The following is a 9,944-nucleotide window of genomic DNA, read 5'->3' on the forward strand; positions in this document are numbered from 1 at the left end:
TTCAAATTAACCCAAAAACTGATTTTCAACTAAATCTTTTTGAGCTACCAAGGGGACCTTATGGACCTGTAGCTTAAAGCTCCAACTGTACATGAATAATTAATTAAACTCTTTAATTACATTATCCACCATCTGTTAACTGTTAGGCATTCCACTAAAGACCGACAAGTGTATTCTTCGCACTACAGATATATTGGATATAACCAATCAAAAGTACGATGACCCTTCACAAGTTGCTCATAAATACAACTGGCCATATTACCGTTTTACCCCTATAGTTAAATCTAACTTCTTAAGTACCACTGAACCTTCTAATGAACAATAGATCATAGTCCCACTATGATTAAACCTTTCTCGGCCAGGAAAGGGTGTGGTGTCACATATTTCAAGACCTGGAGTCAGCCCTTAAGGGAGTAATTTATCTATTTATCCCTGTTTCGAGAAATGAGTGAATTCCATCTCATGAAGTTGTGTTCCCAGCTCCCCAATCAGACGAATCCCCAAAATGGTAGGCTTGTTGAGTCGACGATCTGGTCACTCTCACCCATACAAATCAAAGGACTGCCCTCATAGGCAGGAGTTTACAACTCACTCAGGATTAAAGTCATGTTACTTATGGTCATTCTGGTGAAATGAAAGTCTCTATTATGAACGGTGTTATATAATGAGATTAAACATTTTGTGGTCCAGTCTTATACAAACTCCTTTGTATAGAATATCCCCACTTGCATGTCTAATACATAAATGATCAGGATCAAATCATTTTTAGCATTTTACAACATTTGTAACACCTACACAGCGGGTCATACTCGTAATGTCACCAAGATAAGGTACCCGACCTTATCCATATACTACAGACCATTTAGATTATTACTTAAACATGATCCACCTGTATGTCTCTACATACATGTTTAAGTTACAACAATAACCTTGGATGTTAGTTTATTGGTTTGTGGTTAATGCACTAAAATATCACACATTTTATTGTCAAAGTGAATAAAAATATCATATATTATCAATCACATAAGAGTTTGTTCAAACAAGGTTTACAAACTATAGGACTTTACGAGATTCAGGGCATAAACTCCAACAACTCGAACTTGATCCACTTTTATGTCTCCATATAAAGTTCAAGTACTCATATAATAGTCGTGGATCTTTTAATTTATTGGATTTATTTCTAAAACGAAATAAGCATTTCATATATTCAATAACAACTTTATCGATTTACAGAATGAGTTTATTGTTTACAAACTACGAGTTTTAGGACATAAAACCCAACAACAGATTATTGCAAGGGAAGTGAAAGTTTTGCACAATAGGGAGGTGCCATTGGTGAAGGTTATATGGCAGAATCACTAATTCGAAGAGGCAACCTGGGAGCGAGAGGATGAAATGAGAGCACACTGCCTAGAGCTTTTTCAAGATTTGAATGTTCGGGGACGAAAGTTTGTTTTTAGGGAATAATGTCATACCCTATCCCAGATTACCCTCTTAATCTGGAAGAAGATGTGATGATAGCTGTTATTAGCCCTATCGCCAACACTTACTACCTTTACTTACTTACTTAACTCCTGAAGTGCCAACCTGATAAAAATTATTAACTTATATAATTAGCCCACATCAGGAAGGCTCGACCTTTACTTCCATACAATCACATGCTTAACAAACCATAAACAATATCTATAGATAAAATATTTACAGTTGGGCCCAAACTTTACTAACAAAACCCCGACTCCCTTCACAACATGTGTACATCGTTATAGACCATTAACCTAAATTCTTTTGACTAGCCGGGTCCTTCAGTGGCAAGCAGCAGTAATATCAACCTTGAGGAATTTGACCGCTACTTGGGGAAAGAAAAAACATTTGAAAATCGTGAGCTATTCGCCCTGTGAGTGACTACTAGAAATCAGGATATACCATGCTTTTCATTAATATAAAACGTGTAAACATACTGAAAACCATTTCAAGCAACTTCCTTTAAAACATGAACATAGTCATAACATCAAGCTTTTGAGAAGAAAACTCATTAAACATCAATAAACATCATTAAACCTTAGTTGAGGACGAGCATACACCGTTCTAGCTCCCAATGTCTGTATCAGGCCAAGAGACCTATACTTCCGCCTCAAGTTACTGGAATATGGCTTAGGAGACTCATACTTCAACCTCTTATTCAGAACTACCTACGTGCACGTGGAGCTTACTAAGTACCATCAACACCTTAGATACTTCCTGGATACCTTTCATACCTTCAGTATCCGGTTTACTAAAAACATATCATGCTTTAAACCATACACATTAAGAATCTTTCAGAACATGGCTTTGAGCATAACATTTTGTAGAAATTTAGCTATAGTCTTTAAAATGCATGCTTCAACATATAATACTTAATTTAAAATAAAACTTACATATTACCTTGGCATGAAATTAAACAAATACATAATTGAGGAAAATGCTATGCAATCTCATAAAACTTAGCTGCTTGAAAACATATAAGCTTATCATCAAACATTATTGAAATCACACGGTCTTTTATTTTTAAAACATTGAAAACATTGAGATTATTTAGTCACTCACTACTCGTTTGGGCTCTTAATGGTTTGTAGGCTTCTCCTAGCTCCTCTTGGCCTGAAACAACATAATTTCTTGTTAGATTCCTTAGAATTCCCATCAAGATACTTCAAATAGTTTGCTTACTAGTGAGACCTTTACTAGCGGGCTCATCACTAGCGAGACCAACACTAGCAAGATCGTCACTAGCAAGATCATCACCAAGGAGATCATCACTAGCGAGATCTTCACCAAGGAGATCATCACTAGCGAGACTAATCACAAAATTTAGTGAGACGAGGTAGAAAATCAGTGAGATTTGAGTGACCAGCGAGACTTACACAATCCTAGTCTCATTCTCGCTCCCTCGGGTGAGCTGCTTGCTTGATCTTCCCAAGTAGTTGCTTGCTTATACAACAAATTCTCGTTTCAATTTCAAAAATTTATAACTCAAAATTCAAAACTCATTTCAAGAAATTTCTTTCTACAAACTTGTTTATAATTGAGTTAAAGATCTTCACTTAAAATTTCAGCCCCATATTCCTCTTAGTGTTTCCTGAAGCTTCCAATTTTTACCATTGGCCTCGATTAATTCGAGAACTTGGCCCTTCTACAATTTCTTCACTTTTCAACCTTCTTCCTATGTGATATTTCTTTAGAAGCCCTACCTCCAAAACCTAGACTCTTCAAGCTTTCAAATGACACCAATTTCACTTAGATCGCACGAGTCAATTGCCTAAACCGAGTCTTTGAACTTCTTCTTCCTTTTTATTCAATGGCTGCCATCTCATGCATGAAATTATCGACCGCCACCTCGCCCATTAATGGGTTTAGTGCATTTCGGTCGGGAAGACTTAATTTAATTTTAATTAGTTAATCTTTCTTTTTCTTTCCTTAACATATCTTCTTCATTCCTGCTTTCTTCTTTTCTTCTTACTTCCCTGTATTAAACCATAAATTTCACTTATTACTTATCTAACATAATATCCTCATGGCTAAACATACTTATGTAGAGAATGTAGGATTCAGTGTCTACAAATAATGTAACGCCCCAAACTTTCAAGTAATTTGTGTTTAATTATTATTTTTTTTATTGGTTTTGAGGTGGAATTTATTATTTGAATTGAGTTTTTTTTTTTTGGAATAAATGAGTGTGAATGAAATTTTTGGAATCTGTTTTGGAGGTTTTGGAAGTTGAGATAGGAAAAGAATATAAAATTCCTTTGTTTTTTTTTTTTTTTTTTTGGTTATCTTGAGAATTAGGGTTTTTACTTTTAAAAGGTATTTGATGGTGTCTTGGGAAGCGTGCATTAAAGAAACAAAAAAAAGGAAAAAAAACCCCTTTCTTCCTCTTCCATCGTGAAGGTAGAACCTTTCCCTCCAACCTCTTCTTCTCCCAGCCGCTCAGCCGTTCTCATCTATGTGCTGTCGACTTCATGCCAGCCGTCCGCGCCAAATTTGATTGTCACACCCTTCCTGAACCTACCTCTAGAACTCGAAAGGAGGAATGAGGATGACATATACCACTCTTTTGTGATACCTATTGCCTATCTAAACCTTTTTCACTCATTAAACTTAAAGCCAAGGAAATAAGTAATAACTATTTGGCTAAACTTATTTTATTACAAACAGTGTAAAGTTTATACAACTCCCAGATATAACTACAAATGTTTACAACAACAACTTAAATCTGAAAGTGTGGCTGTAGCATGGCAGAGCTTGATCTTAGCAACACCCTGGATATCCTCATCTTTGCTACCTGGGAAGAAAAACCATGAAAGAGAAGAATGATCTTCAAGAAGCTCAGTGAATGGTAACAACATAACAAGTCTCTTTCAACTTAAATCAAATAAAGCATATCACAATTATGAGGTTAACATCCAAACCTTAGTCTTGAATGAGTCTGTTCTCAACCCTACCTACACACATGGTAGATAGTTAGACTTATACTAATCATAAATGCTTACTCTTCTGTGTTCCCTATGTGCACATAGACCCCTACTTATGGGCTCAGAAGCTAGGCCTATCGGCTCTCTGACCATCCCATATGAGGTTCTTCTCACAGACTCAAGAACTAGGCCTCATGGCCCCCTGACCATCCTGTGAGGTTCTGCTCCGGGCTCAGGAACTAGGTCTGTTGACCCCTGACCATCCCGACCATATATTCTCATTCTCATTTTGGTTACTCATTCACAACATAAGCATAAATCATAAAAGATATTCTTAAGACCTTAAAAGAATACCATTCACCTTGTTTTGCTAGAACCTTTCTTTCTTTCCAAGTTCCTTGGTCTCTCCTGGCTTCCTTTTAAACTCTAATTTCCAGATCCAACTTCAAGCTTAGATTACTCAGCTTTCTGTGCCTTATTTCAGAAAGGTTCCATCTACAAACATGTTCTAAATTGTCTCAGAAGGCTTACCTTAGAATCTCAGTTCAGAAATTCTCATGATTTGGCTAGAATCTTGAAATCATTAAGACTGACCCAAGCTTACCTGAGCGCTCGACCCTTCTATCTTTTCTTCACTCTCCATCTTGATTCCTTTAAGCTTCTTCTTCGGCATCCCTGACTTGAACACTAGACACCCATAGATTTCAAGTGGCTTTGAAATCACTCAAAACACATGAGTGGTTTGGAAGCACTTCTCATTCCAAATTGATTCTACTCCATGACTTCACTGTTCGATAACATCTCCACCTCTTGGAACCACTTGATCAACACATGGTTGTGCTACCAATGCATGCCCTCTTGGATCAACGCTAGGTCTTCCTTAAAAATTGTCCTCACACACTTCTTCTAGATCTCCTTTGAAGATTGTGTTGTGGGCTGAGGTTCCACTCCATTTGGGTATTTGTTTTCGGTCAAGATCTTTATTAACAATTAGTAATTTTTACAAGTGTGACCTGCCATTTTCAGATCTTATATAACGGTATGAATATGCCCCTGAAATAGAAGACAATACCCAAGATGGAACTATTAGACCCTATTCATTTTACTGAAGCCTGGGTTGTTCCGAATCCTGTGTTACAACCCTCTAGGGGATCGTCGTGGTTAACGATTAGCTAGTGCTGCCTAAAAACGATAGCAGGTGCCACATAGGAATCTCACAGTTCAAACTAATGGAGGAGACCATAGGAAAATGTTGACAAATTTCCTTCACCCACTTACTATGAACTACTTCCCTCATTCACCTTGTTATTGACCTATGCAAATACTTTTCGAATGAAGTAGTCGCGGTAAAAGCGACATGAAGCCGAACAAGGATCTCACAGTGTGAACTCTTGAGGACATGAGAGCTAATAACTATATATCAAATATATTGTTAATCTTCCACTGAAGTGTTCTATATGTTTGGGTATGTATTTACTTAGGTATAAAACGACTAAATTTGAAAAACCTAAGTCTATATCATTTTTATCCAAGTATAACAATTATATTTGGATATAACCTTACGATATCTAAGCTCACGCAAGCTCATAAAATCAGTTAACAATGCTCAATCTTTCGGTCATAATCCTCAGGTAGGAGGTTTTTTGTAAACCTTCAACTTAAGTACCCCCAGCCTTAGACAGGTTTATGAACCAATTTGAGTTTGTAACCAAATTTTAAAAGGTAACAATCTATTTTAACGATTAAAACTAGTTGTTAACCTAAGTGAGCATGTAGCTGTTCTTCGTTAAGGATTTTAAACGTCTAACCCAATTTTATAACAGCTTACAAAATTTTAGACATGCTAAACATCCACAACATACAACAAAAGTATTCAATATCTAATACAACAATTATATTAAATAAAGAAACCCTAACATGTATACTATATATCATAACATTTTATAACATACTTTCAATGTATGTAACATGCTTCCTATGATGGGGTTTTAAATCAATATGGCATACTGTATGCATACAGATGATTTATTTAATTATTACATACATCACATGCATAAACAATTAAACATAAACTGATATGGTTTAAGTTTTGGCATAAACAAGCAAACAAAAACCTAATTATTGCAAAACAACTTCAAAACCGCTCGAACCGCTCCAAATCTAACCCAAATAACTTGAACGGGACCGAAAAAGTCTGAACCGGACCAGCCAAAAACCTTTTAAGGCTAAACCGACAAGACCTCGAGAAACTAGTCAAACCGGTTGCTCTTGCTCCATGCTCGAAATCTCGTTGAGGCTCATCGTGTAGTGCTGATGACCATCGTCTAGCGCGATCGTCTAGTGTCAGGCAAAGCTACACGATCGTGTAGTGTCTTCCAATATCATGTATCACCATTATCAAGTGTTGGGCAGAGCTACACGATCACCAAGCGTCTACCAATTATCGTGTATCGTCATCGTCTAATGTCGGATAAAGCTACACGATCGTGTAATGCTATCGTATAGCGCGACAAAGCTACACAATTATGTAATGTTATCGTCTAACACCTCTTCACATCGTTGAGCGCTTGCATAAAGATACACGATTGTTTAGTGCTATCATAGAGCGCCTATTCCTACATGATCGTTTAGCGTTTATACCTCAATGACGATATTTGAGCAGAAGCTGAAAAACTTGAATCTACAGCTCGGCTTTCTTCACTTGTTTCTTCAATTACATCTTAACTTCAACTCTAATGACTTCAAATAAATTATATACTCTTGAGAACACATATAAGCTCATGAATCAAGAGTCAATTAAAAATTTAATTAAGAAATTAAAGAGAAAATAAATGCCAAAACTAAAAAAACCATATCAGTGCACCATGTTCATATAACTCATGAAAAACACCCACCACACCAAAATTAAACCAAATTGAGTGCTTAAATGATGCTCTGATACCAATTGTAAGAGTATATCAGCATGCAACGGAAGCAACAAGGATCATTAAGTACTCTAATTCATTAATTTTGGCAGTTACTAAATCATGCTCATCTAACACAAGAGGGTTTAAAGCCATACCTTTGTAGAACTCCTTAAAGTCTTGATTCTTAACTGTAATATTCTCCGAAATTTGTTGTAAACCACCTTAAGATCTTCTCCACTATATTCTTAGAGCTTTAGAATGAGTTATGGGAGTCAAGAAGATCTTGAATGAAAGGAAACTTAGAGATAGACTCACTGCTACAACCCACTTGAATAACAATTGATAGACTCACTGCTACAACCCACTTGAATAACAATTTCTTCACCCCGAGTTTTTCTGTAAAAACTCTTTGAATGCATGTCTCAGTTCCACTCTAGTCTTCTTTATTTATTGCAGGTATTTTATGCAAAGAAGATGGCTGCATGAGATGCAGCTCATGCTTGGAGTTATTGAAGCCAAATGAAAATGAATTTTGTGTGAGCTAGTTGAAGGTTTAATGGAAAAACCCATCTTTCCATTTTGTGTTAATTTTCCAATTTTCCAATTTTTCATCAAATGATTTCAAAAATCAATTTGGCTTTAAAAATTGAAAATATCATTAATTTTGTAAAATTAATTTTAATAAATAATTATTTAAATAATTCAATTAATTCTAATTAATTTAATATCAAATATTAAATTAATTTTACATAAATCCACCTTCATATATTTAAAACATGTTTAAATATAAATTCTCCTATTCTGTTTAATTTTAATTTGAACGTTTCAAATTAACTTATCATGCTACTCTAAAGCTAATCCATTTATGAGCTAGTAGGGGGACCTCGCGGACCTACAAATCATGGGCTTCAACGATCCGAGATTAATTGGCTAAACTTATTACATCGAATTAACCTCCATTCGTTAACTAATGGGTCACTCTACTGAAGCCCACAGTTGAACTCCCCTCACTGTAGATATATTATGTCCATTTGATATAACCATGATTAGTAAGTTGATCCTTCACAGGTCGTTCGTAATCACAGCTGGGTCAAGATCACCATTTTACCCCTGTGAATATATCTCGTTCCTTAAGTTTCTACTGACTCTCTAATGAACAATTTTGATTCATAATACCTATGAATCAAGTCATTTCTCTATCATGGGAAGGCGGGCCCCGATTGTTCAAGACGTGGAATCAGTACTTAAGAGAGCAACCTATCCGCTAACCCTAAATCGGGTAGGAGAGAATTCCATCTTGCAGGGCTATGTCTCTAGCTATTCATCCGATCTTATCCCCAAAATGGAAGGCTTATTGAACAGTACTGTTGGACTACTCTAACCCATGCAGATCAAAGGATAATCCCAAAAAATAGGAGTCCATAGCTAGCTTAGCATTAAGATCGAGTTATCCTAGGTTACTTAATAATGAAATAGTCAGTTTTAACAGTAAACGGTCGTTATAAAGAAACTGACTATTTTCGTTGTCCAGTCTATACGCAAACTCGTTGCATAGGATGCCTCCACTCACATGTCTCTACATGATGATCTGTGGATCACATCATTTGTATTACCTACAAAATGGGCCGCATCCCATAGTGTTACCAGGATGAGATACCCAATTTCATCCATATACTTATTAGACTATTTAGGCTTTATACTATTAACGTGATCCTGTTTATGTTAGCACATAAAGTTAAAGTATTCTGACTATAGCCATGGATATGTTTATTGGATTTCCATAATAGAATGCAAAATCAACAACTTTATTGAATAAATTACTCAATAATATTTTATTTATAAATAGAATGTTTAACACGAACTGCGAGTTCTAAGACATTCCCAACACTGTGAAGGGTTATCGTACTATTGATTAGTTATATCTGATGAACATAGAAATATATCTATGGTGAGAAGAGTGCAGCTGTCGGTCTTTAGTGGAATGTCTGGCAGTTAACGATGGTGGATCTCGTGGCTAAATAGTTTAGTCAGCTATTCATGTACGGTTGGAGCTTTGGGCCATAAGTCCATAAGGTCCCTTTGGTTGCTCAATGGATTCAAGTTGAGAATAAGTTTTTGGCTCAGTATGAAGTGTTGAAATTGACAAGAGGGAGTTCAATTATATATGATATAGTTGACATGATGTATGAGATACATTAATTGGAGGAAATGGATATAAATATGATTTATATCTAGAGGAGGAGAAAAAGACTATGGTTAATGTACTGCATGTGATGTGATATTAAACCATAGGTTATAAATATAATAAGATTATATTTATTTTCTAATTAAACGATTATAGGATAATTGTGCCGATTTTTTCTCCGTAACCGAATGAGTTAGTGGGAGGTTGCATTCATTTTTCATAACTGAAGGATAAAATGAAAATTGTTTTCATTTTGCAATGAATCAGACATTCGCTCACTAAATTGTGTATACTGCCTATCGCATAGCAAACCAAGATCATACACGATAACTCAAGGTTTTTAAACGATCGTATACATGCACGCATTTTACTAAATGATCGCATAGGCTTTACTAAACGATCGTCTAT

Source organism: Benincasa hispida, chromosome 5, assembly GCF_009727055.1.
Source record: "Benincasa hispida cultivar B227 chromosome 5, ASM972705v1, whole genome shotgun sequence".
In the NCBI taxonomy this organism is placed as follows: Eukaryota; Viridiplantae; Streptophyta; class Magnoliopsida; order Cucurbitales; family Cucurbitaceae; genus Benincasa; species Benincasa hispida.